The following is a 27,051-nucleotide window of genomic DNA, read 5'->3' as shown; positions in this document are numbered from 1 at the left end:
GTGGAGATGAGCCAAGAGGTCTGGCTGAGCTTTATGAGTCAAAACACAAACTGAGCCGCTGGAGCCGGCTCTGTGCAGATGAGAAGGGAAGACCTCTAAAGTGATCTGTGCAGCTGTGATGACTGCCATAAGACTCACTGGCTTAGCCCCTCCTTGGCTTGTGCATGGAAGCAGAGCAGAGCTAAGCAGTCCCAGTCCTTGCTGACTTGCTCGAGTGTAGTCTAGGGAAGTTCAGCTGTTCTCATGGATCAGTGCCCTAGAATTAAGGACCTCCACCTAAATCACTAGGGATTATCAACATTAAAAGCCAAATGCATTCATAAACTCGTTACAGCGCATCTGCCTAGTGGGGCCCAGTCTGGAGGGAAATCCAAATAGCTAAGCAAGCTCAGAATGGTTAGCTTGCTTCAACTCTGCTTGAAAGCTCTTCCACTTTTCATGAGGCGGTGCCGAGGTCATTTGTGCATTTAAGGGTAGCATGTTTAGCTTTTGTGAGGCTGCTGCTGCTTGGATCAAAGGCTTTGTGTTCTTGAGTCTGACTAAGGTACCTTATTCAGAGCCATTATCCTGCAGATGGACAGCAACTGGCTGCATCCATCTGAAAGGGAGTGAGAATTGGGATCTCCAGGCATTGAGGGCAACAGAGATGGCACAAAAATTAAAATCCATGAGAAGGCAAGTGGGAGGAAATGGAAGTAACAATCATTTTAATAATGAGGAGTCCTTGTGGCCCCTTGGAGACTAAAAAATTTATTTGGGCATAAGCTTTCATGGGCTATAACCCACTTCATCAGATGCATGGAGTGAAAAACACATTAAGTTGGTATAAATATACAGCACATGAAAAGATGGGAGTTGCCTTGCCAAGTGGGGGGTCAGTGCTAACAAGGCCAATTCAATTAGGGTGGATATGGCCCATTCCCAACAGTTGACAAGAAGGGGTGAGTATCAACAGAGGGAAAATTACTTTTTGTAGTGATCCAGCCACTCCCAGATGGGTGCTAGGGAGCAGGACCCAGTTGGCACAACAATGGACTGCTGCAGGGGGACCTTAGAGGTCTTGTGCTCAGCTCCCTACTCCCCAGTACCCCCATTTCATGGCATTCCCAGCAGATTTAAACAGACCAGTCCTGCAAATGCACAGCCGCTGGTGTAGGCAGGGGTTAAACTGTGGGATGCTGTTTGCGTAACCAAGGAGATATGAAAATAAATAAACAGGGAACAGCTGTTAGGCAGGAAACAGTGCGCAGGAGCTCAGTCACTTCCTTCATTTCACCCTCTCGTCTTTCATTGATGCTCCAAGACCCAGCTCCCTGCCAAACCCAAGCAGATGTGGCCATCTCCTCAACCCAGGAGTGGGCATGGGGAGAAGCACAGTGTCTTTAGAGTTCTCACTGGGCGATCTGTCACTGCCACCCACCTTCTTTCCCTTTTCTTTAGTAGCCTGTCTTGCATTCTTATTTGTAAACTGGATGTGAAGTAATGGTGGTGAAGGGTCATGAGTCTTCTCCTGCATTGGGATTGCAACTAGAGCTGTGTGACCTCTTCCGGCTCGGTCCCTCCCAATCCGGGGTGAAGAACAGTGCAGTTACAAAAGTACGGGGTGGGGATAAAAGCTGGCCTTTTGGGAAGGGGGGGGTGGACGACAAAAACTGCCTTCCCCACTCACAAATAACTCCTTTTTACTTCTGCTGAATTAAGTGTGGTTTTCATTCCTTCCATCATATACACTTCCTGGTGGTCTTATTTTAAATCCATGGTGTTGTGGAAATTGGCTTTAAAGGAGATTGGAAGACAGTCTGCTAACACTGTGAAAGACACTGATTTGTTTTCTAAGTGGGCCTAAGGTTTCCTGATCCATCCCATAGTAAGAGCTGTGTACATTATTTGTAACTTATTCCAAATGTTTGGGCAGAAATTTTGTTTGCTGGGTGTCTAGGACAGTTGGAATTTTTTTGATAAAATTTAAGCAAAATAGTTCAGCCATTTCTGAGAATGAGGCCAGGGAAAAATGTTTTTTTTTGTCCATACTAAAAAAACTGGCAACCTTTTCTTCCATCTCTTCTCTCTCTTTCCCCCTGCCCCCCCCCCCCCGTGCTCCAATTCTTTGAGCAGCAATTTTAAATTTGGGCAGTGGCCTTGCAGTCGGGGTGTTCCTTTTGCCATCCCCATGAAAATCCACTCAGACGTTGGCCAAGTGATAAGTCTTTGGGAAAAAAACACAGTTTAGGAAATATGTGGACAATTGGAAAGAGTCCAGAGGAGAGCAACAAAAATGATAAAATGTTGAAAAAAACCTGACCTATGAGGAAAGGTTAAAAAAACTGGGCATATTTAGTCTTGAGAGAAAAAGCGGGGACCTGATAAGTCTTCAGATATGTTAAGGATTGTTGTAAAGACGACAGTAATAAATTGTTGTCCTACCTTCAGCGAAGATGGAGAAGATGTAATGGGCTTTGTCTACTACAAGATATTGGGAAAAATTTTCCAACTCTAAGGGTAGTTAAGCACTGGAATAGGCTTCCAAGGGAGGTTGTGGAATGGTCTAGGTCTAGGTTTACTTGGTCTTGCCTTAGTGCAGGGGACTGGACTTGATGACTTCTCAAGATCCCTTTCAGCCCTCCGTTTCTTTGATTCCTCAGAGATTGCATCCACGCTGGGCATGCTCCAGCCCAAGGCCAAACAAGACTTTTTTTCCTGCTGTGGCAATTCTGGGCTACTGCAAGTCCAGGAACCTGAACTGAGAGCCAAGCAGCTGTCTTTCCTGTTCTTTCAGTAATCACCCTTCTGATGCCCAGGCAACATGGAGGAAGCTGTCTGATTCGAATACAGAGCAGACAAGGACCAGACTGGGGGATTGGGGCTGGGGGGGAAGAGGGAGAGTGTGAAGAAGGGAGGAGAGACTGAGCTGACAAGGGGAAGGAGTGTGGAAGGAGAACTGGCACTACTGGCTGAGCAAAGGGTGAGGGACTGAGATTGGACCAAGAGCCTGGGGAGGGAAATTTTGTTCCTCAAACCCGATGGGGAATATGGGTGGGGTGTAGCAACTGGAGGCCAGTGTTGCGGGAGAGACGGATCAGATGAGGAGGTTGGGGGGAATGAGAAATGTGAGGAGTGGAGACTGGGACAAGGAGTCAGAGGTTGGAAAGAGACAGGACTGGGATGAGGACAGGTTGGAGCTGATGGGACTGAGCACATCCCTTCTGGAGCATGGCATGGAACCCAAGGTTCCTGAGTCTCACCATTCCTCTGCTGTCTGCAGGTATCTGTGAAATCCAGTCGTTAATGTGTGTCTCAGAGCCCTCTAGTGCTGATCTACACAGAGCATGGCAGTATGCTACTGCTATCAGTTATTCCATTCATGCAAGTCCCAAGGTCTTTGTGATGAATGTAAAGCTTCAGAATAAGCTGATGTGTGAGTGAGGCCTTTAATGAACCTTTTGGTCTGTTCTCTGCTCCCATTCCAACACCACCCACTTCCTCATTCCTGTCAACAAATTTCCACTGCCGCTGCTTTAGCAGCGTGAATTGTTGAGAAACACTCAATTTTATTTTCCCACCCATGAGTACAACATATCCTGTTCTCTTCTCCTCCCTGCCAGTAGCATGCACAGTAGCAAGATAGATGATGCTTTGGAGGAGGATGATTGTGATATATCCTTGGGTTACTGACAACTTCAAGGATTGGTGGTTATATTTGGGTCTCTCCCTCTCTCTCGAAAAACACAACAGCACTACATGAAAGCTTCCTAAAAGAAGCTGGGGAGGCAGAGGTCTCTTGAACTTCTAGTGATCTTATATGAATTCCTCATGTAGATTGGTTTTCAAAGCCTCCTTTCAGGAGACCGCTGAAGTGTTGTGCTGAGTAGGAACGCTTTCCTGAATCAGGGCCCAGATGCCCAGGAGTAATTAGGTGGGTATCTGCTCTGAAATTAGAAGGTTCCTGTGACAGGGTAGCAGGATGCTTTCAGGAGAAATGGTGCCTCAGTCCCTGTGTGCCAGCCTGCACACTGTCTGCTAGGTCCCAGGACAAGTCCTTGCTGGTTATATGGGTCGAACACTCGGTGTAGGGGGTTTTGTTGTTGTGTTTTCGGCTTTTCTTATCCACTTCTTCATTAGACACATAGACCAGTGATCCACATCTATCATGTATCTATCAAATTAAAACTTAACTAGAATTTCCCCCCATCTCAGATCTGGCTGTTTTGGCCAGAGGAATGGTTTTGTTAGAATAGGATTGAGGTTCCTATTGTAGCACTTGATGCACCAGATGTGAGCTATTGGGGGCAAAGAGACTCTGTTCTCAGGAAATACAGGCAACAACATAGATGCTTGTAATGGTGCCAGTGGTATTTGGGACACTAATCAAGGTTGGCAGACATGGTGGAAACTTTAACAGGCATGAAGAATGATAACCAGATACCTAAATGGTTGTCTTTTGTATACCAAGGCAGAGGGATTTATATCTAAATGTGCCCAGGAGGTGTTCCTCCAGCACTGCGTTCTGGAGAAGCTCCAGCCCTCCGCCCCCTTTTCTTTTTTGTCATTAAATGTTGAATTACGGAGGACCCAAGGAAAACTTAAAAGATCCTTTTTAAAGAACCCTATTGAAACTGCTGCCTCATAAATCCTGTAGGAGGCAAGTTCACTGGTTTGAAATAGGTATTGGTTTGCATCTTGTTTCCAAGAAAATCAAGCAACTTTCCCCCTTTTATTGTGGATTCATGAGCACAGCCAGGGGTCACAGAGCTTTCATTGTTTTAGTGTACTTCTATTTCGTATAGGGTCTCCCTTCCAATGTGAGATAGCGGGTCAGTATCTTGGCATCCTAGCAGTGAAGCAGTAGAATTTTTTTCTTGCATGCAGTTAACCTGCCCCTGGGGTTTATCCCTTAACTTCCTGCTGCAGGGCTCTTGATACTTCAGAGGAAGCAACTGGTACTTGTCACTGCCAGAGACAGAGTAACAGCACCAGATAGACCTTGGGTCTGATCCAATACATTCATTCGTATGTATTAAGATCCAGTTCGGAGGGCAAGGGAAGGAAAAGAGTTGTAGTCCAGATTGCGTGCTCGTTGTACAATTAAGATGGGGGGAGCAAGGGTGGATAAAATTAGAGGATTTAGGAAAATTTAAAAAATCTTTTTGGCGCCAATACTCACTCCACTTCGTCTGCTTCAAGTGTTTTTCCTGGTTCGCCATGTGTCCGTACACTTCAATATTTTTTAAGCTCCTAATTGGAAACTTGCAAAGCTGACCCACCTGGAGCTATTTCAGCTTGGAGCAAGTATTGCAGCCTGCAGGCCAACAGATTCATATATTAAAAAAGAGGTGGTTGAAGTGATGCCTATGCTTATGAAAGAGTTGGCCAGTGGCAGTGGGCCTGCGCAAGTCCTCTGTATGGAAAGGCCAGATCAGGACTCTCTTCAGCTGCATGTAAACACATCAAGGAAAAAAAAATATTACATCTTTGAACGTTCATCTGCAGCATTTCAATGAAAGGATACATTAAAAGTGGCCCAGAGACGCTCACTGGCACGGGAGGAGAGTTTTCCTTGTCATCCCATCACATGTGTTGGATTCTTGAAACAGTAAAATGAGACTCCTATTCTGGTGCCAGAAGTTCAAGGCACTAACTGGAGGGAATGATACAGTGGGCAGTGCCCTTCCCCTCCCAATTCCCCTGTGGCTGTGCTACTTCTCCCTTTCCATTCAATAATACTCCTGGCACCGTTTGTCTGGGAATCTCATAGTACTTTACCAAGGTTGAGTAAATATTATCCCTATTTTCCAGCTGTAGAAACTGAGGAGCATGGGTATGAAGAGTTGTGTCCAAAGTCAAACAAGTCTCAATCAGTCAGAAAAAGAACCCAATTCTTCTCACTCTTGATTTCCTGCTCTAACCATCACAACTGTTAGAACAAGTGGGACATGGTGATGGCAGTTTATGCTGGGCTTTGGCTGAGCATTCTTAGATGCTTTGCATCAGTAGGTCTATCTTGGAGAGTGGGGTGGAGGGAAATACATGTCTTCTTGCATCTTGAAACTGCTGATAGACTCTTTCAGTAGCATAGTTTGGAAGGAGGAAAAGAATTTTATTTCACCAGTTCCTTTTCCTTCCCGCACCCCGGTTTTTATTGACAGTCTGCAGTTTAGTTGAATTCAAGTCAGAGTATTGCCATTTTGTGCAGTGTATGGCTTAACCCCACCACAAGAATAAATCAGCAGGATATATATCCTGTGAGGTGGCATAAAAGCCAACCAATGATGGGACCTGAAGCAAGAGAATCCCAACTACCTCGTACAGTAAAATCCTGTTACCAAAATACAAGTGAGTCAGTCCCCTTCCTCTTCCTCCTTCTGTGTCTGTGGGTCTCTTGCAAATTCGCAGGCTCAAGCCTTTATATCCAGCAGCATAAAATGGTGAACTTCCCAAATTTAAATAGAACATGATGCATTAAATAAGGTCCATATCTATCTCTGTAAAAGAAACCGTTTTTAACCATCAGAGGAGTGAAGTTTTGGAATAGCCTTCCAAGGGAAGCAGTGGGGGCAAAAGATCTATCTGGTTTTAAGATTCTACTTGATAAGTTTATGGAGGAGATGGTATGATGGGATAATGGGATTTTGGTAAGTAATGGATCTTTAAATATTCAGGGTAAATAGGACTAATCCCCTGAGATGGGATATTAGATGGATGGGAACTGAGTTACCCAGGAAAGAATTTTCTGTAGTATCTGGCTGGTGAATCTTGCCCATATGCTCAGGGTTTAGCTGATCGCCATATTTGGGGTCGGGAAGGAATTTTCCTCCAGGGCAGATTGGAGAGGCCCTGGAGGTTTTTCGCCTTCCTCTGTAGCATGGGGCATGGTTGACTTGAGGGAGGCTTCTCTGCTCCTTGAAGTCTTTAAACCATGATTTAAGGACTTCAATAGCTCAGACATAGGTGAGGTTTTTCATAGGAGGGGGTGGGTGAGATTCTGTGGCCTGCGCTGTGCAGGAGGTCGGACTAGATGATCAGAATGGTCCCTTCTGACCTTAGTATCTATGAAACCATTCCTATATCTTTTTTTTTTTTGAACCGCAGATCAAAGATCCTAGTCAGTTATTTTTTTTTCTACTCTATCCCTCCACAAAATACTCCTAGTCCACTGTATTTCAGTCTAGTTAAAAGCTGGCTGCCTATTTTTTCTCTCCAAACGTCTCCATTTATAGCTTTTCAGCACTGGCAGCTTAGAGAGAGAGAGAGAGAGAGAGAGAGAGAGCGCGTTCTATCAATGTGTTAGCGCCAAGGCAGGTCAGCTGAGTTATAATTGGCTCGGACTAGCTGCTGCATTCTCTACCTGCAGCCAAGTGGTGCTCTGAGCTGTGTGAGAATAATGCCTACCTCTGGGAAATATCAGAGAGATTCCTTCTGGAAATAAAGAAGCCCCAGTGAGCAGTCTGTGCAGGGGGCAAATATAGCAATGCTAGAGGGAAATGGCTTTGGGGAAAGCAGTGTTTGATCCATGCAGCTGAATGATCACAAGCAGCCATTCGCACAACCTTCAATTTCTGCCTTTCTCAATTGATCACCAACTCCTTCTTAGACATACCTGGGAGCTGTACATGTGTGAGCAATCACATCTGAGTAAGTGGCTCTGGCATCCTTTGTGGGCTCTGTCTTGCCTCAGTGTGGCCCATGCCTTGCTCCCTCTCCCTTTAATATGTGTTATTGGGAGCTGGTACTTTAACTATAATGTGGAGCAAGGCTGGTTTCTGAGACCACACTCCATTCATTCAACAGTCTGAGTCTCCTTTCAACCTCCTCTGTGGAAAATCTGGTAGATCAGCAGCAGGAGCTGGTGGTGGGGGTGTCACTATGTTTTGTTTTCCAGCCCTGTGGGTAACATGGTACAAGCTAAACATCATTCAGTGGGTGTGAAGCTGAGAGGAGCCTGTGTTAGTGAAATGTACATGAGGAGGCTGGAAGATGGGGTAGCTTACAATAACAATTTTGACTCTCCTGTGAGACAGAGCTAAGCTCTTTTGCTGGGGATTGGTGTATTTTTTTTCATGTGTCTCATAGCAGCAATTTAGAGGATGAGCTAATGTCCTTCCAGCCAACAGCAACTTAGTAAAGAAGCTCTAGACGTTCAGCCATGCCATTATTAGATGAGTCTGAACAGGATAATCTGGAGTGCACAAACTTGTCTAGTGACCCCTCTCTCACCTGCTTCATGCTTTTGTGGCTCAGACCTTGAGGTTCTGAGCCAATGCCCTTGTGCACTTGACTGACAGGAGCTAGTCACTAGCTCCGGGCAGGTATTTTTATGGGACTTGTGCGGATCTTGGCTGACCAGAGTCCCCAAATCTCCTTTGCACACCCAATCAGTCTGGTACCAGTTTATGCTATGGCACAAGCCCTTGCTCCAAAAGGTCTTTAGCTTGGTCAAGAAACATGGCCTGGTGCAGCAGGCCTACTACCTGGTTTGTATTCAATCAGCTACAAAAGAGTTAGTGCTCAGTTTTAACAAAATAATTAAGCCCCATTGAATCATTAGCATAATATTTACATAGCACCATGTCTTAGATACTTCTAAGGCTACCATTACCATAATGTCCAAGCACTTCACAATCTTTAATGCACAACATCCCTGTGAATAGCAGAGTGCTATTATCCCTGTTTTACAGATGGGGAACTGAGGCACAGAGGCTAAGTGACTTGGTTAAGGTCATACAGGAAGGCTCCTAGAGCAAGTAACTGAACTGGTCTCCCAAGTCCTATAGCTAGTGACTTAACCACTGAACCTGAACCATCCTTCCTGCCATTTGCATGGCACCATACTGGCAGGAATAGAGAAGGTCTGATACCCAGATAATGTTTGTGGGAGCATTACAAATTCCTTAGAATGTCCTGTCCTGTCTCAAGGAGTCATCTACAGTTAGACCACATGACAAAACAAATTGATGAGATGTATATTTAATACTTCTAGTCTCATATGTAGTAGGAATGCCCAGTCATTCAGAACTACTGTCTTAAAGTTAAGGAATTCGTAACAAAATGTAAGTTAGGGGGGCTACGGGAAAAATGCAGGTGAACATAACTGCTACATGTTCATTGGAAGAAAGAGGGGGGAAAAAACGCTCATGATTTGGGAGCATCAGTTCTTTTGGAAGCAGTAGTAATGGTGGGAGGAGAAAACTGTCTCACCAGAGTATAAACTCTGCATTTGCCAGCTGTCATACCAAAGAGTATTGAACAACGTACAGTAACTCATTTAACGTCATCCTGGTTAACGTTGTTATGTCACTGATCTATTAGATAACATACTCCTTTAAACTTGTGCAGTGTTTGCTTATAACCTTGTTTGGCCCGGTGCCCTGCAGATCAGCAACTCCCTCCTCTCGCCTGCAGCAATCAGGAGACTCTCTGGGGGGCAAAGGAGGGAGCGAGGACATGGCATGTAGCCTCCCTTTCCCTTCCCCTCCAAAGCCTCCTGAATGCCCAGAAACAGCTGATTGCTGCAGGCAGGAGGCCCGGAGAGGAAGGAGGGAGGCTGCATACCTCCCGCCTGCCCGCAGCAATCATCTGTTTTGCGGTGTTCAGGAAACTGGGTGGCAGGGAGGAGGAGTGCAGTGTGCTGGGGGGGGGATGGGGACAGAAGGGGCGGGGTGGAGCCTTGGGGAATGGGTGGAGTGGGGGGCGGGCCTGGAGCAGAGCCAGGGATCGAGCACCCCAGGCACTATGGAAAGAACAGCAAGAGAAGCAGCCAGACGATCCACCCTCTTTCACCCTCTGACTCCATCACCTCAACCAAGCTTCACAATCATCATTGCTGAGTACACTATTAAATTGTTTTGTTTAAAACTTATAATGTATATGTATATAATGTCTTTTGTCTGGCAAAAAAATTTCCCTGGAACCTAATCCCTTTATTTACATTAATTCTTATGGGGAAATTGGATTCCCTTAACATCATTTCACTTAACATTGCATTATTCAAGAACATAACTACAGCTTTAAGCGAAGAGTTATTGTAAGCAAAATATGAAGACAGAGATTCCATGGCTCCAGATCACAGCACTAACAATGGACGAGTAGAGGATACATATGGAAAAAGACAAAGGAGAGTGTTCGTGGCAGGACAATCTCTACCCTGAAGACTCAAATATATGAAACTCATGTTCATGCTGGGTTTTTTTCCCCTCCTAGTAAAAAGATTTCTAGAACCTAATGTGATTGACTGAGCTGATGTTAAATGAGGTCTGGAGGGAAGGATTTCTTTAATGTTTAGCTGGTAAATGAAAAGATACATTTCCCTCCCCTAGTGCCCCCCGCCCCACAAAGCCTCAGGCTTCATCAAATCAATGGGTGTCATGCTGTGAGTGGGAGCAGGATTAGACTCCCAGGGGGAAGGAGCAATTTTCTGCTAGAGGATTATTCTCACTCTTGTGTATATAATAATCTTGTTAGGCTAAAGTTTCTCCTCCTTGGCCCAAAAGTGAAAGCCTTTATAAGGAGTCTGTAAAATTAGCAGAGCATTTTTAAAATTTAGTGAGGTGAACATAAAAAATATATACCTAGGTCACTTTGGAATTGAGAGTTTAAAAAATAAAAGGAGGGGTAATATGGCTGGGGGGAAGGGCTGGGTCTCTTCCCCCCCCCCCCTTTTTTTTAAAATGTTCAGTTATGCCCCAGACTCATCTCTTACTGACACCAAGTGCTTTTGTGCTGCTGGAATGAAAATAGGAATACAAAGTTCTTTCAGACAGCTTGATTCCTCCACTTGTTAGTTCAAGTAGCATGTATGGACATTTCTGGCATTCACAGACATGTGAACTGACCACTAGTAATCAGGACCCCCCCCCCCCCCACAAAACAGAAGATTAGAAGGGATAGATGGATAAACTTCCATTATGATGCAGTGGGCACTGAAGCACATGGGGCCGGTTTGTGCCCCGCAGTTAAATCTTTATAATGCACATACGCAGTAGTGTCAGGGTTCTCTATCCACTGATTCAGGTAGCCTTCCTGCTCTGCAACACTTTCCTTATGGGTCTGGCAACTGTGTGAAGAGGCCTACTCACATCCTTGCAGTGCATGCCAGGGTGAGGTGCTAAAATTGTGGTGGGGGGGGGGAGTACATATCCACTTTTCAGTACTCCTGGATTCTGACTCATCTCTCCTTTTCCCTGCCACTCCTTGGATGGCGCCAGGTCACCTAAGGCCTAACATGATGCTATAATCTACCACTTCCAGTGCCAGCTATTAATAATATGTCTCTTAGAGCCTTTCATTAGAGGATCTCGGTCCTGTAAATACACTACTGAAGCCTCGCTGCCCCCTAGTGCAGTAGGTTAGTATTATTCATCTTTCTCTGTTCAGATGATGATAAAAGAAGTGAAATGACTTCCGGCTGGTCACCCAATGGATCTGGTGAAGAATGAAAAACATAACTTCAGTCTCCCAATTCTCTGCGCTGCCCAGGAGACCATGCTCCTTATTAGCTTCCTTTTGTATTCAACCCGAGATCCACCTGGCTTCTTGTTCCTATCTATAGGATCCAGCATAGATACTTTTTAAAATATAGTTTTTAAGGTCTGTGAAAGTAATTCTGCCTTGGGGTGGGGCGGCAGCAATCTGGAAGGCCTGCCTTTCTCAGGCTCTAGGCCAGCAGAGGCCAGCTGCATTGAGCCTGTGTGGTTGCTCTGTCTCCTAGATTAAGGGGAGAGCTTGTTGGGAAGACAGGGGTGTTGGATCTGCCCCTTTCTCAGTGATTCATGCATTCCAGCAGGCTAGCAATAGGCAGAGTGAAGGGGGGAGACTAACTACACATAAAGGAGAGGGGAAAATGTGAGGAGGTGCCAAAGAACTGGCATCAGTCTTTCCTCTCTCTGGTCCCATGTCCATTCCTTGTTCTCCTGCCAGCTGAGGCCAGATTTGCAACTTCTGTGCTGCTGGAGTGCTAATTTGGTTAGTCAAAGAACCCATTTTGCTGTACTTCCCATAGCTAGTTGGCCAGTGGCTTTACCATGAGAGCATCCACAAATCTAAGAGGAGTAGCATCCTAGTGCACCCTGTGTACTGTGGAAACTAGTTGCTAGAACTACAGGTGGAAATGTGGGCTTCCATAGCTTAGATGCTCTCCCTGAGAGGAGCCAAGGTTTGGCCCTGTCATAATTCCCATTCTTTGAACCAAGGAGCTGCAGATAACAACTGGCTCACTGGTACCATATCTTGTAGTTCAATTCAAAGTGGCGCCTCATGGGAGTTGTAATCTGGGTGCTTTGTTCCCCTTCTCCTCTAAAGGGTGGGTTCCATCATCAGACTCATCTTCCATGATGCAGCACTCATGGAATGATCCAGCAATCGTGGAAGCTCTGTTTAGAGCAAATACTTTTTATTTATTTGTTTCTATCTTGGTCAGTTTGGTTTTTGTCTTGCTCAGATTTTGATCTTCACCGTAGAGGTGGCTGCGTTTTAGAGATGGGTGAAGAGATCTTTATCTAAAATGTGTGGCTTTTTTTAATAAAGCTTTTGGATTTTTCCAGCTGAAAAGCGATTCTGTAAAATGTAACAATTCTCTTAATCTCATCCTGTATTTTATTTAATACTCTAGAATACAAGCTACTCTCCCTTCAGTCCCCTTCCACTGGGATGAGCTGTTGGGGCTTGGAAAGTGTTCTAGGGAAAGGAACCCATGTTCTTTCTGGGTTGTCCCAATTTGGGACAAAGTCAAAATCTCCAATTTTTGCCAACCATAGATCTGGAGAAAAAAAAATTCTGTGTGGGTCAATCAAAACATTTTCATTTCAGTTTTCCCATGTTTCAATCTGCTCTTCTGGGAACAGCCAGAAGCTTTTCAGGTTTGTCTTTAATACCTGCATGGTTAAATTATTCTCAGCGAGGACATTAACATCTCTCAAGGTTTTAAGAAGGTGCTATCCAGGCTGGCACTGTTTGGTTTAGTTCCACTTAAATTCATGGCACAGAGCTCTCTGAGCCAAGTTGCTTTTCTGTCGGGCCTAAAAAAACCCAGATGTAATCAAAGGAATGTAGTTTGTATTGGGTCTTTTTGTTTTGTTGAATCTCTGCTGTCTTTTTAAGTAAGGGGCTGCATTCTCAGTATTTAAACTCTCTGAAGTCCTCAGGGTTGCTGCATCTTCACACCCTAAGGTCCCCATGGCTACTGTCCAGTCATCTTTGTATTCTCTAACCCCTATGTGGTTCAAAGAATCACTACCTGGGGCTGGGGCTCCATTATCTTGCTTTTCCTCTGAGTCCCTGTGACTTTTGCCGGTATCCAGCTCTGTGGTCAGTCTGACCCCTTGACATCCCAGGTCTGCTCAGAACTAACACTGTATTATCTGTTATGTGCAGTAAATCTTTTCAAACAACTTTTTTTAGGCCAGTCTCTTTCATCAGCTATCACTTCGTGGCAGTGCACTGACTTTGCAATAAGCTGAATTTCCTTCCCATCTTTTCGTTTGGCAGAGACCATCAGATGTAGAAATCAAAACTGCGGAGGCCCCAGAATTGCTTTTTTTTTTTTTTTTTTTTTTTTTTTTTTTTAAATTTTAAGGATGTTTGGGTGGTGGCAGGGCTGGACTATGGAGCTCTCTCTGTGGTGTGAGCAAAGCAGACAGCTCTTTGGAAGATCAGTCCTATGTATCCACTGTCTGCAGACAGACTTCCTTCTGTGGCTCTTTTTTTGGGTTTGCTTAGCGCAGTGCTTTTTTTATCCCACTCCCTCTGTAAACACTAGAATACAAGTGCAGCCTGTGGCAATCTTGACCACCCATCCAGGCTCTCCTGATGAGAGATGGAGATTCTCTCTTGTTGCTAAAACCAGGAATTAAAGGGGGTCGGGGTTAGTCAGTCAATCACGTCCTCAGTGGGATTGTTAAGTCATCATAGGGCTGGGGAAAAAACATGTGGAATTAGAAAACATAACTGGGACTCCTGCATGTGAAACTCATGAATGTCTCCGTATTGAGCAAGAGATTTAGGGAAAACTCCTAATTAGTGGAGCAGCCCAAGGTGTTTACATCTGTTGCATGGACTTACCCAGGAACACGCCTGGTTTGTGTTGCGAATTAAGGCATTCCTGCTGTTAGGCTGCAGCTGTTAGGGTCTTGTTTTATCAGCAGTCTTTCTGTAAGAGCCAGAGGTCTGTGCTGTCAAATGTGAGAGAGCAACTGAACATAGAGGCTAAGGTTAAGGGGCTAGTCACAAGTACAGAACGTCTCTTTCACCTGGAGAGGATGCCTCTTTTATGGTCCTACTAGATAAACCTCCTATGCACTTGGGAAAGTTAAGATGAATCATTTAAACATGTGAGGTCAATGCATATCAGTTAAATCCCTGTGTTGATGCTTTCATTCAGGAGAAAAGTAGTATTAGCTCACTATGACTGTGTGTATGTGTAAACAGTCTCACTATTCACTTTGACCTGAGATCTGATCTAAGGGTGACCTCTTGTTTCAAACACAGGATCAGAAGTAAGGACTCATGAGTAAGGCTCCATTTATGTCATGGAGGTCAGGGAAGTCACAGAACAGAATCCGTGACTTCCAGAGACCTCAGTGACATTTTCTGCTTCAGCCTCTGGGGCACGGGAATGGAGCTGGCAGCCAGCAGGGCTCCAGTAGGGTTCCAGTGACGGGCGACAGCCTCCTCAGGGTCCCCCTGCAAGGTTCCAGTGACAGGCGACAGCTTCTTCAGGGTTCCAGCAACAGGTGACAGCATTGCGTGGGGGTCCCCACAGCTCCCAGCGACCATGGTGGCAGAAGAAACCATGGAGCTGCAGCAGCAAAAGTCACAGACAGATCACGGCTTCCGAGAATTTTTGTTTATTGCCCGTGACCTATCCATGACTTTTACTAAAAATAACCATGACAAAATCTTAGCCTTACTCATGGGTTCTGTTTCTTATTTTGTCCCAGATTCCCTGAGACCTTGTGCCCCAAGTCATAGCCCTGCTTGGTGCCTCAGTTTCCCTGTATGTAAAAGAGGAAGAATACTTAGAACCAGTCAGATAATTTCAATAATGGAAACTCTGTTTCATGATTTCCTTCCCCTAAATCAGAGGTTCTCAAACTGTGGTCCATGGACTACCAGTGGTCCGCGAGCTCCATTCATATGGTCCGTGGATAGTTCCCTCTAAGGTGTGCACCTGGGTGGCCGTACACAAGAGAATGAAGGGCCACCCACCTAATTAGTGGAGCTGCGCAAGCATGGCTCCACTAATTAGGTGTCTGGACCCTGGAGAAGATGCACATGTAAGGTGAGGTGGTGGCCTTAGGGGGAAAAGGCGGTTGGTGGGAGGGGGCAGTGGGGTGAGAAGAGGTGGTGGGGGAAATTTGGGACGTGCAGGGCTATGGCGGCCAGGGAAAGAGGTGACTTTCCCCAGCTCCAGGCCTGCGGCTGCCGGGGAAACATGGGTCCTCCTTCCTAGCCTCAGCTCTATGGGTGCTGTGGCCGAGGAAATACCTCCCTCCTTCCCAGCCCCAACTTGGGGGCCGCTGCGGTGCAGGAGAGAGGGCACATCCATCACATTAGAAAGGTAAGACTAATGATATTAAAATATAAGTTGTGTGCTTTTATTTGTAGAACAAAAAACGTTAATTATTATTAAGGGTTTTTTTTATATTGCGCTTTTATCCAAAGTGCTTTACAGTAGTTAGCTAACGGTACAAACGGTGTTTGGAAGGATCATTAAGTGGTCCGCTGAGACCCTCGGCAATTTTCAAGTGGTCTGCGGGGAAAAAAAGTTTGAAAACCACTGCCCTAAATTATTCTGAGGGAAGAGCTTCTACTTCTTTTGTGCCTTTAAAAAATGCTTTGAGATCCTTGTGTTATTGCCACTAATACTGCTGCTGTCATGGACAATTAAAGTAAGTTGAGCTTCTGCTCAAGAGTCTTTGGTTCAAGTCCCTGGCAGGGCCAGACTCTTGATTTTTTTTCTACATTGAGAGATGTAGTTCTTTCCTATTTGGGTAGCACTGAGACTGTCTCATTCAAGGAAATACTTGGTGACAGAATGGTGTTGGGGAAAGGAAGCAAACCAGACCGGAAGTATCGAACGAGTTACCCCAGTACCTTTCTGCTCTGCTTCCAAGCACCTCTTCCAGCAAGAGTCATTTCCCATAGCTTGGATGCTGTGATGAATTATGCATGGCTTATTGATTGGTTATTCTGTGTGCAATGTTTTTAATGCCTGTAATGAGCATGTGTGTATAGCCCTCTGGTATTCACTACCCATTTGTACAGTCTGGGATGCAGTGCTCAGTTTCATCTGGAAGCTGCAGTGCAATTACCAGAAGTTAAATGGAGGATGGAATAATAACTTACTGTAAAGAGAAATATGGCTTCCAGGACTTATGCTCCAGCATCCCCCAAACCAAACATAAAAGCTATCAATTCAAATTACCTAAAAAACTTAAAAAAAAAAAAAAAGGGGGGGGGGGGGAGAGAAAGAGGCAAAGAAACCAGCAGCTCTGAAAGGAGGCTGTATTAATGGCCTTGCTGCTGCGTGATTGGCTGGGAGCAGATGGAGTACTTACTTCTCAGAATCATGAATACTCTAGGATTCTCGAAGTGCTGAAGTTGCTCTCTTTACATATATAAACAGGACATGCCGCACAAAGGGAGCAGTAACATGCAATGTTTTAGGACTAGGTACTTGTGCCTAAATTCTCAAAAAAGACTAGTGATTCTGGGTACCCAATGTGATACCTTGGGGGGGGGTGATTTTTCAGAAAGTTCTGAGCACCTACCCTCTGAAAATTGGATCTTCCTCAGGTGTCCCATGTTGGGCACCCAAAATTGCTAGTTGTTTTTGAAAATGTAGATCTCTAGCTTTTAAAAAAAAAATCTTTAAAATGTGTTCTGTTGATATATTTGCTTTGTGATCATCTATCGCTGCTGGCAGCTTCTCACCAACCTGTCTCCTCGCCTGATCTGGAGGATAAGAGTTCTTCCATTTCTGCTTCTGTGACCCTTTCAGTCTTTGGCCTCTTTGCTGCAGTTGTTAAATGAGGGATTGCATCGATGGCCTTTCTGATTAGAAAATCCCATTAGAAACCAGACTGAGGCTCAAACAGCTGTCAGCTGGTCCTAACCTGTCTTCACTGCTAGTCACCCTAAAGGTGAGAAAAAGCCTGACCATTGGTAACTTGTCATTACTTTAGGTTTCAGGACTGGGTGCCAAATCAGGAGCTTCCTGGCCAGCCTTTTATGGCTGAGACATTTGGTGGCTGTCACCCTCTTATGTTTTGAAGCCTTTGTCTGTTTGTGGGTAGCCCAGGTGAATGCTAACGACAGTGCGGGAGGCTGTCATCTCTTGGTTGCTGAGGTTGAATGGTTTTGGCAGACATTTTTGAGGTTTCTACTAAAGGAATTTGCATGTGTGTTAGTTGTAGGAGTCTCTGATGCTATAAAATAGAAGCTCCTTGTCTGGCTGCTGTTGGAGACCCTGTGTGGTGTCCAATTCTCAGACTTGGAATGGAAGGGGGAGGCTTGTATGACTTCACCTCTCCCTCCCCCCACTCCCTATTGAGTTCTGCCAGTGGGGTATGAAATCACCACTTCCAGGCCTAGAGAATGTGCATCTGTGCATTTTTTGCAGCTCTCTACTAGAGTGGTTGGGCTCAGCTTGTGCATGCACATGCCACAGGAATGGGAGACCTGACTCCTAGAAAGTACAGGTTTCAGAGTAGCAGCCGTGTTAGTCTGTATTCGCAAAAAGAAAAGGAGTACTTGTGGCACCTTAGAGACTAACAAATTTATTAGAGCATAAGCTTTCGTGAGCTACAGCTCACTTCATCGGATGAAGTGAGCTGTAGCTCACGAAAGCTTATGCTCTAATAAATTTGTTAGTCTCTAAGGTGCCACAAGTACTCCTTTTCTTTTTTCTAGAAAGTACAGTTATCCTTCTGGGAAGCACTGCAAAATGTGAGTCACATGGAAAGAACTGAACAAAACACAAGCATCTGAAAGAATAACCCTGTGAAATAAAGGGACAAGGAGAAGGTGCAGGGATTGAAAATCTATATTATTAACCACTTTTCATGTATATTGTAGTAGTGATGTCCAGAGGGGCCTCCATTTCACACACATTGAGACCAACTCTACCCTAAGGAGCGTATAATGCAAGTTGCCCTTTCACCTAGTGAGAGGGCAAAGACACTAGGGCAGAACCTCTTCCATACCATAGCCCCTTTACATTGCTCTGGGCATGAGGAGGTCATATATCTGTCCTCAGCTAAGGATCCCCCCAGCATTGGCGGATGCAGGGTTGGCAGATTCAGCCTGGGAAGAGACTGTAGAAGGAAAAGTCATAGGAGGATGCGTAGAGAGCAGTTCCATGCTGAAAGTGCTGCAAATGCAGCCTCCCAATTGCTTTTCTGGGGCTTGAAGACTGTGGGAACCTCCGCAGTCTTCTTTATTTTATTTTTTTTTTTATTTTATTTATTTGGGGACTTAAGGGGTTGGGAAAGTATCTGTCAAGGTTGCGCAGACCTGGATGTTAACATTTTTGCCTTGATGTTTTGCCTGTGTATTTCCAGAGATTGCCATCTAAAGGCAACACAGGCCCTTGCGCTAGGCCACTTCTGCTGAAGGGCATGAACTCTTTCCTTACAGTTGGGCTGACTGTTTAGAAAGCTACTACTTCCTTAGGTATATGGTTTCCTACGACTTCATAGGAAATTCCTTCTACAGCGAAGGCTGCTGCTAGAGTTTGTCGCCTTCTTTTCTAACCTCATTTACCTCCTATTTGTCTATTGCTGAGCAATGCTTAAAGTTTCCCATCTGTTTTCACAATCCTGCCTAAATGGGGCTGGAGAGAAATGTACTGCTCTAATAACTGATAAATTGCGGTCTTTGGATACACCTCTGATCAGAGCCTAGCGTAAATGTCAGCCTCTGATTGTTTTAAATGATCATTGTGTTTGTACAGTGCCTAGTACAATGGGGTCCTTGTAGCAAGTACTGAAATAATAATAATTTGGATGTGATATTGCTCATCACCTGCAAAATGACCAAAATTATCTTGTCTTCCTGTTTGCAGAGCTGCTGTGCTTTCACTGTGTATTTCTTCATAAGCAGTCATGATGAACAGAGGGTGCCTGTGAAGGGTAGGAGAAAAGACTAAATATCTATAGAATCTGAGCCATTGCCAAATGTCATTCACTCCCACAGAGTGTCTGCTTGACAGATGCTTGTGAGGCTGCTTGTCCTGGAATGGGGAGTCTCTTGACCTGCAGGCATGCATTTGCAGAGTGTTTGTTCCTGAAGGCCACGCAGTTGTTTTTCAGCACATCCATCCTGGGCGCTCAAGTACCAAACATGATAAACATAATGTCACAATGATAGACCTGTAAGATCAGCATCCTCTTCCCACTTCATTTTGGTACTGCTGGGACATCTTACAATGATTCACAGTGGAACCAGTTGGCATGCTGGAAAATATTTTCCTCCCATAAGAAGTGTTCTGGATTCACAACACAGTGATATTTGGATTGTCAGGCAGGAACTTCCCAAATTGAGATGTTTTTCTTTTTGTTTTTAAGTCCCCTTATTTGGTCCTAATTACAACTCAACGTTATGTTGTTTTCATGACATGCCTCTAGGGGACTTCCCTAGAAAGGAGAAGTGAAGGATGAAATGGGTGACTATTCTGTCTGGACATGTCCAAGATGCAACAATAGAAGTCAGGAACAGAACCTAAGGGAGAGATGTTAAGCTGAGATCCCTTCCACACATCCCTAGGGAGCTGCCCAGATGGAAGAGCCCGGGGCACTGTGGAGGAAGCAGGAAAACATCAGTGGCTTAGCCAGTATTCTCCATAATAGGGGGCTCTGAAGATCGAGGAAAATGTGAACTATTACTGAGCAGAGAGTGACTGCTGCATTGGCCCATGTACCCCTGTCTTGGCCAGTATTCTTGGAGAACGCAAGAGAATCTGATTCCATTCTGCAGTCCCCTGCTTCTGCATTGGAGATGGGTCTGATCTATGAATTTCAGAATTTGGTTTGGCATAGGTTCATCTTTCGTCTTCACCACTCCTTGCTTCCCCTTTTTGCGGAGCGGGGAGGGGGTGACTATTACTCACACAAAGGGCTTCCTGTGATGCTACTGCAGCTTACTGAACCTGACACTGCAGCCTTTTGTTGAGCTTTTTATTGGTGTCAAAATTTGACCACGCCAAGTGATGTGTCTGTGGCACAGGCACGTATTGCGTCAGCTGCTGCATAGGGCACTGCTTGGGCCTCCATTGTGTTAGACCAGCTGGGGAAGAATGTAGCTTGCTCTCAACTTGACTCCCCTGGCCTGAGTTAATTTGCTGATGGAAACGTCTCCTTTACCCCCACCCATCCCATCTTGTGGGATATGACCTCCAGTATACACATACCCGACATTCTTATTTCTTTAATGAAACACTTCTCTTGCCCTGGACCATGGCTTCCAGACTGGCTCTGATATCTTGTCTTGGCTCTGTGTACCAGTGTGCATGCACATGTGTGATGGCACGCTCCCTACTTCATCCCACTCCAGGAGTGGGAGGTTTCCCTTTCACAGCCCTGAGGATCTCCTTGCCATCAATCTCCTTTCCTGCTTGTGGGAAGATTCTCACTGTTGAGCAACATGAGGCATTCCCTTACCCTGCAGGCTTGTTTCTGCCACAGTCCCAGTTTGGGGAGTCAAGACCAGGACAGCTATTTGATCTGGGTCACCTGCAAGACCACGTGAAGCATTCCTGGGCATTTCTGGCCTGGCACACATGAGAGACTGGTACCAGTAATGGTCTGTCTTCTGGCCATGAATAACATTACCAGGCACTGCTGACCAGTGATGTGAACAAGAGACCCTGTTTGGTTACTGAGCTTGGGTCTCCTGAAAGGCAGTGTTGAGTGCACCTTCCTATGCTAGTTCCTGTGTATGTCGTGAAGATACTCCTCCTCCAATCTCCTATAAAAATGTCTTGTCTTAGCATTATGAAGGATTGGTCCATGTGACTGTTAGCTTTGAGGCAAGGCCTTGCAGGGTGATCAGAGCCTAAGTTTTCGGGTACCATTGCACTACAGCAACGGAGTGTGATTACAGCTCATGTGGACATACCTCAACTAGACTTTAATCTAGCTAGCTCAGTTACCGGAGCAATGACTCTGTACAAGCCAGCGTGGGACCCTGGATAATTACCCAGGCTTCTAGTCTGTTCTGAAGCATGCGCAGCTGCAACTTCACTGCTCCGGTGTCCAAGCTAGCTAGATTAAAGCTAGCTCACCTGTGTCAACAAAAGTTGCAATTGTACTGCCTGACAGCAGTGTAGACATGCCCCATTGGTGAGTTTCACATCACATTGTGAGGCTTTGTTCTTCACGCTGAGTGTTTGCTTCTGTTGGTGGAGGGAGTGTGGGGAGAGAAGGAGGGAACAGGATGAACGGGTTGTTGTGCTTTTAGATCAGGTGAGGGTTTATAGCCACTTTCCCACTCCCCCAAATGAAGGTCAGAATAACAAGTACTACAATTTAGTTACAACTATTACAATTTCATACAAGAATGTAAAAGTTGGTGCCATGTTAGAAGTCCTGCATAAAACATGTAATGCTCTAAATGACATTCGCTCTTAATATTTTTTTAAAGATGTGTTTGCAAACACTTCAGTAGTGTGGTATATTGTGATTTTAGTATCTCTTTCCCTTATTCTTTCTTCCTTGACTGGCTGAGTTCACTGCTGAGAGGGAGAGTATCTTGGCCTCTCTGCCCTCTCCTAGGGTCTGCCTGCCTTCACAAGGGTCTCTCTGTATGTATGTCTGCTTCTAGTCTGTTTTATACTCCCTCTTCCCTAGATCTTGGATGGCTGGGCACTTTATGCTCTGGGAATGTGATGTTACCACTTTCTTTGCATAACTTGGATGGAAACCCTGAGTGCTGAAATCATTTGCAGGAGTCTTTCCATGCTGAATTTCTTCAATCCAAAATTTCTTTCCTCCTAAGGAAAATCTGCTGAGGCCTTGGAGGAGGGTATTCTGTTGTCAAACCTGTCCAGAAGGAAGGTACCCAGTTCACAGGTCTGAGAAGGTAGAGAAGTCCCTCTTCTAATATGGTCCTCCCTCTGCCCCCCCGGGGGCTTTGGGTCAGAGAGCAGTCTACATCTTCCCCCAACTCCTTTCCCAGGTCCAAGCATTGCTACCTCTGCAAAATTCTTGCTTTTAATCTGGGGCACTGGACAAGGGTAACTTAACCCAAGACCCTTCGATGGCAGCTTGGGGCTTCTCTGTTGGTCTGTAGACCAGCATCATAATGCAGTCTAGCCAATATTTGGCTCAGATAAAATTTAGGGGTGTGTGTTGCGGAGGTGGAGGCTTTAAAACATGCTCTCCTTGAAACCAGCCAACCAGATTCCTCCTGGAGTCTCATGGCAGCGGCCAGCTGTGCTTTTTATTTCTCTTCCACCCTTGTTAAATTCTTTCTTCTCCTGGCTGTTGCACTAGAAGACTTTGTGTCGTAAAGGATGATCTGTCAAGCCCGTGACTGAAAGACGCTGGATCTCTCCAAACATGCGCTCTCATATCTACTAACACAAACCACCTGCCGCGGTTAGAGCCGGCTCTGGGGTTGTTTTCCTTGGAATGGGTTTTTAGCTTTTCTTCAGCCACAGGCTTATGTCTTGTAAACTGCTGAATGGGCCTCAGCCGCCTGCTCGAGAGCTGTGTGATGTGGCAGCTGGGCTGGAAGTGACTCCGTGTGACCCTCCCTTCTGACTTACCCCCCGCCCCACTCTTTCTTCCCTTCTGCTGTGTTTTCCAGGCCTCACCCCTCCTTTCTAGGGACTCTGGGCTTTTCCATGTCTGTGCTTGGGAGTTGTTAGGGTTCATTAATCCAGGAGGTGTGCAACACTGACCAGAGTCAGGAGTAATGCAGGCAGGCAACATACAGGCTTCTCTTCCACACCCCAGCTCCAGAGTAGCGGGAGATGCTGTAGACCAGTTCTGGGACACCCCTGCCCGCTCCTCGTCCATATAGCTCAGTGGTTCTCAGACTTTTGTATTGGTGATCCCTTTCAAACAGCAAGCCTATGAGTGCGACTCCCCCGCCCTTATAAATTAAAAACACATTTTTTTTAAATATTTAACCCTGTAAATGCTGGAGACGAAATGAGGTTTGGGGAGGAGGCTGACAGCTTGCGACCCCCTGAGGGGTCACCACCCCCAAGTTTGAAAACCCCTGATGTAGCTGTTCACTCCTGTGTGCTGCCCATTAGCCCTGGCTATTCCTTGCTTTTCTGAGCAGAGGCTTATAGAGGGCACCTTGATTGGCCTGGGCAGATCTCCCCTAGGGACTTGGAGGTGACTGCCAAAATCTGTGAGCTGATGATCTCCTAATCCCCCTACTTGGGCACGTCAGGAAATCCACCATGAAATATGGGACAAAACTGCAATCCTGGCAGCTTTTGTTTGACACCCTAGTCTGGAATAGCAGGGGGTGTTGCAAGACAGAACTGAGGTGTTGCAGCTGATCTGCTGTATGGGATCTTAAGATTGGAAGAACAAAGGGCACTGCAGCAAGACTAGAGGGTCTGCCTGCAGTATGCCTGGCTCTGGTGCTGTTAGTATCTCTCTTTTTCAGGAGCACTCTGCTCGCTCTCAAAAATGCAAGATGAAAAGGCTTTGAGAGAGTTGAGTATTATATTATTTAACTGTAATTAGATGTGCTGTATCAGTGGCTTGATTTGTGTCACTTACCTCTGTGTCACTCATAAACTTAATAGCCCTTCCAAACAGGAAGAATAAGGTTAGAGTCATTCAGCTTCTTTCTGGATAAATGGAGACAGAATGAGGCTGTAATGTGGGCTAATGGAGATGCTGTATAATCCTTTATTTTCACGGGCAGAAGGAATAACAGGAGGATGTTACATGCTCTCTAACTTTGATGGCATGGCAATCACTGTGACAGCCCTGTGGTCACTCTGCACTGAGGAAATGAATCCACACGCAGCCTTGCTCATTATGTGGCTTCCGCTGGTAACGTCAGAGCAATCTCTGGTTATTGCTGGGTTGCTAACTCATAAAGTCCAAACCTGGAAAGAGGCTTTAAGCATTTCCCTTTCCTGATTAATCTGTTTCTGTGTTTGGCATCCTCATTTTAAAGGGAGCACTTGAATACTTTTATGTCTTTTTAATTGTTTTGGTTTTGATTTGTCCTTCGTTTTTTCTGCTAGGCTTTTTGTCGTTTCTCATACATGGATTGTGTGTGCATATGTGTATATTTCTCCACATAGAGCCTGAAATAAATCCTGCTTCTTTTTGTTTGTGTTCTTGTTTTGTTCACTAGTGTCCTCGGGTAATGGTAACACAGACTTATGCTACATCTACACTATAGCACTTACAGTGTCACAGCTACACCGATGTAGTGCTTGTGGTGGACATGAGCCAAGCGGATGCGAGAGTGAGAGCTCTCCTGTCGGATTAACTCCTGCCTCCGCAAGAGACTGTAGAGACATAGCGCTGTCTACACCAGTGCGTCGGTGGGTATAACTTATGTCACTCATGGCTGTGTATTATTCACACCCTTGAGCGATGTAAGTTATACCAAAGTAACCTGTAGTGTAGACAAGGACTTAGGGAAATGCTTGTGAAATGCTGCTGTTGCTTGTAAAACCAGCAGAGGAACATAGCATTATTTTTGTGTAGGACCTACAGAAAATCACAGGTTTAGTATTATTTCACAGTGACTAATGTGCTGTATGTAGTTATAAAAACAAACCTATAACTCTATCTTAGGTACTTACATGGCTCCCATTACTGGACAGTCTAAGCACCTCCCAATCTTTAATCTGTCAGAGCATCCCTGCAGAACAGAAATATTTTCCCCATTTTACAGATGGGGACACCAGAGCAAAGAGACTGTGACTTGCGTAAGGTCACACAGGCAGCCTGTGGTGGAGCAGGGTATTCAGCCTGGCTCTGCCAACCCCCAGGCCACTGGACCATCCTTCCTTTCTGTTCTTCTCTGTGTGCGGGTTACTACGGATACATCCTTATTTGGAATCCATGAGAGCAACACTTTGATTGTTCTATTGTATTCATCATGGGCCATCAGAGTTTAATTGATACATAAAACTTAATATTTCATCTTATACTTTGTTAACCTTTGTCTGTGCCAATTTACAATGCTTTAATGAAAGATGGATCTTGAAAATAAATGGACTTTAGATTTTTCCATTTGATGACAAATAACGCCTATGCCCTGTTGCTCTCTACAGCAGGGGTTCTCAACTTTTTTCTTTGAGGCCTACTCCAACATGCTATAAAAACTCCCCAGCCCACTTGTGCCACAACAACTGTTTTTCTGCATATAAAAGCCAGGGCCGGCATTAGGGGGTAGCAAGTGGGGCAGTTGCCTGGGGGCCCATGCCACAGGGGTCTCTGTGAAGCTACATTGCTCAGGCTTCGGCTTCAGCCCCGGGTGGCGGGGTTCACGGCCCCGGGATTCAGCTTCATGCAAAGCGGCTCTGGCTTTCTGCCCCGGGCCCCAACAAATCTAATGTTGGCCCTGGTTGGCAGACCCTCTGAAACTTGCTCCCAGCCCCCAGGGTTGCTCTAGAGCAGGGGTGGGCAAACTTTTTGTCCCGAGGGCCACATCCGAGTACGGAAATTGTATGGCGGGCCATGAATGCTCAGAAAATTGGGGGTTGGAGTGCAGGAGGGGTGAGGGCTCCAGCTGGGGGTGCGGGCACTGGGGTGGGGCTGGGGTTGAGGGTGCAGGAGAGTGCTCTGGGCTGGGACAGAGGGGTTCGGAGGGTGGGAGAGGGATCAGGGCTGGGGTAGGGGGTTGTGGCACAGGAGGGGGTCAGTGGTGCAGGATCTGGGTGGCATTTACCTCAAGCAACTCCTGGAAGCAGTGGCATGTCCCCCCTCCAAGTGGCGGGGGTGGCGCTTGGGGCAGGGGCATCATGCAGAGCCCCCTGGCTGCCCCTACGCATGCTGCTTCCAGGAGCCATGGCACATGCGGAGCGGGGCAAGCTCGTGACCCTGTTCCCTGATGAGAGCTTGAGGGCCAGATTAAAACATTTGAGGGGCCGGATGTGGCCCCTGGGCCATAGTTTGCTCATCCCTGCTCTAGAGGATTGCTGCTGTCTGTGGGGTTTGCCTATGGAACTGGCCCATTGGTTGTTGCAATGGAGTTTACTTTTGTACTTTTCTACATGGATACCAAGGATTGCCCATTTGAGAGTCCAGATGTGGGACTGCATTTTGGGACACTACTATGCTTCCATCACTGGAGAAAGATGCAAATGAGGGAAGAGTAGTGAAGGCATTTCTGGAAGCATGGCTTTGTGGTTAAAGCACAGGGCTGGGATTCAGAGGTGGTAGAGGACAGTTTAATTATCCCTTGTTTATGTGCATGGGGGAAACGGAACCACAGGGAAGGTAAGTGACATGCCAAAGGCCATAATGACTCGGCGTCAGAGCCAGGATTAGAACTCTGGGCCCTCTGACTTCCAAGCCTGTGCTCATTCCCTCGGACCATGCTGACTTGCTTAATAGTGCATATGTGTTCTTTAGCTGCAGTACAGTGGAAGTTGGTTGTAGGATTTCTTTACTGTAGAGTCGAATGGTAGCTGCCGCTGCATTTATAACCAAAATCCCTTACATTAATAGAAGAGTCAAGGGACTGTCCCTATTTTTTGTCCTCCATTGCACATATCTATGCACATGTGTGCGCATGCACACACAAAGCTGCTGATTTTTGCAGTGTTGAGAACTAAAGTGCTTCCCCATCCAGAAGTCTCAGAAATCCGCACCTAAAAACAATGTTAGTGAAGCCCTTTGTGCGCACTCTCCCTTTGGTCTCCCTTTGGTGTGCTGAAGAAGGGCCCAACTCAAATTGTCTAATTGGACAAAATGACCTAAATAAAAGACAGAAGAGAGTCCTGTTCTTACCCCTTAGCTGCCTCAGGTTATGACAGTCATGGAGGCTGTGATGCACTTGGAACCCCTTCCTGCAAGATCACTGGAGCAGCCACAAGAAACTGAGTACCCTCCACTCCCATTGACATCC

The 27,051-nt window shown here is 45.8% G+C and overlaps 1 protein-coding gene across 4 annotated transcripts in view; it reads left to right on the top strand.

The window, feature by feature from the left end:
* Positions 1–27,051, top strand: part of SH3PXD2B (SH3 and PX domains 2B) — a 118,458-nt gene that overhangs the window by 30,932 nt on the left and 60,475 nt on the right. The window lies entirely within an intron of this gene.

The sequence above is a fragment of the Dermochelys coriacea genome, chromosome 8 (assembly GCF_009764565.3).
Source record: "Dermochelys coriacea isolate rDerCor1 chromosome 8, rDerCor1.pri.v4, whole genome shotgun sequence".
NCBI lineage: Eukaryota > Metazoa > Chordata > Testudines > Dermochelyidae > Dermochelys > Dermochelys coriacea.
This window is presented reverse-complemented; position numbering and strand designations above follow the sequence as displayed.